Here is a 1698-nt window from a genome sequence, read left to right as displayed (position 1 = left end):
ATTCGGCAGGAGGCATGTGGGGCCCTGGAGAACTCATCAACCTGTCAGTCAATGAGTTGTCACCAATGCAGTTGGTTAATGAGTTGCCAAATGTAAAGTTGGTTAATGAGTTGCCAAATATAAATTTGGTTAATGAGTTGCCACTTCAACTTTTCACTGCGGTTGGTTACAGTTAGTGTTCTCGGGCTTAATAGTCGCCCAAGGGGGTGTATAGCGGTCGATGGCCGTTGTGGAGTGCGTTTATTGTGGGTTGATTTTGACTTTGCCTGGCTGGTGGAATTTGTGGGAGGCAGGCAAGGGGATTGGTGTGGGTTGGTTGGCCGGAAGGGAGCTGCTTGCATTGGGGTGTTATCCTGACTTTGTTTCGCTGGTGAGAGTAGGCAGCGGCAGGCAGGCAAGCGGAATGTCGTGTGGGGTGCAGTGAGAGGTTGTAATGACGCTGCTTTGCAGCTGACCATGTGCCCTGATTTGTGACGCCCGTTTGGAGGCTGATATCTCAGGAAGGCCGAGGCCGATTTCCTCCGGGTATGGCTCGTTGCGTGCGGCAGGAGGAGGCGCAGCGTACGGTACCGAGCACTGGGAGGTGCGGTGCTGCCCGCCGGAGGTACAGCGAAAGGCTGCAAACCACTTTCCGCCGCCTCCCTCCGCGGGCGTGAGACCGACGGTCGTCCGGTTTGGTTCCGCGGCTAGAGCAGGACGAGGGGCAGCGAACGGTACCGGAACGAACCCGGTCGCACACCGGGAAGTCGACTAGCGGGCCGCCGAAAGCGAGCTCGGTGCCCCGGTTTGTCCGTCCCACCCGGAGGCCCATATCTCCGGAAGGCACAGGCCGATTTCCACCGGGTATGTCTCGTTGTGTGCGGCCGGACCAGGCGCAGCGGACGGTGCCGAGCACTCGGAGGTCGGGCGCTGCCCGCCGGAGGTACAGCGAAAGGCTGCAAACCACTTTCCGCCGCCTCCCTCCGCGGGCGTGAGACCGACGGTCGTCCGGTTTGGTTCCGCGGCTAGAGCAGGACGAGGGGCAGCGAACGGTACCGGAACGAACCCGGTCGCACACCGGGAAGTCGACTAGCGGGCCGCCGAAAGCGAGCTCGGTGCCCCGGTTTGTCCGTCCCACCCGGAGGCCCATATCTCCGGAAGGCACAGGCCGATTTCCACCGGGTATGGCTCGTTGTGTGCGGCAGGACCAGGCGCAGCGGACGGTACCGAGCACTCGGAGGTCGGGCGCTGCCCGCCGGAGGTACAGCGAAAGGCTGCAAACCACTTTCCGCCGCCTCCCTCCGCGGGCGTGAGACCGACGGTCGTCGGGTTTGTTTCCGCGGCTAGAGCAGGACGAGGGGCAGCGAACGGTACCGGAACGAACCCGGTCGCACACCGGGAAGTCGACCAGCGGGCCGCCGAAAGCGTGCTCGGGTCCCCGGTTTGTCTGTCCCACCCGGAGGCTGATATCTGAGGAAGTCCGAGGCCGATCTCCTCCGGCTAACTCGGCGGGCAATGTGTCCCCCCCCTACCCCCCACCATCTTCGGCTGATTACCGTGGCTGGACCGGATCAAGGAGCAACGGAACCGTGCCAGAACGACGTCGGTCGGACGGCGTGAACTGATAGTGCCGAGGCCGGAAACCGAGCCGGAAATGTGCACCGATTTATTGGTCCCACTCGCAGGCCCATATCTCCGGAAGGCCGAGGCCGATTTCCT

This window comes from Heptranchias perlo, unplaced genomic scaffold, assembly GCF_035084215.1.
Source record: "Heptranchias perlo isolate sHepPer1 unplaced genomic scaffold, sHepPer1.hap1 HAP1_SCAFFOLD_851, whole genome shotgun sequence".
NCBI classification, from domain to species: domain Eukaryota; kingdom Metazoa; phylum Chordata; class Chondrichthyes; order Hexanchiformes; family Hexanchidae; genus Heptranchias; species Heptranchias perlo.
Note: the sequence above shows the minus strand (reverse complement) of the source record.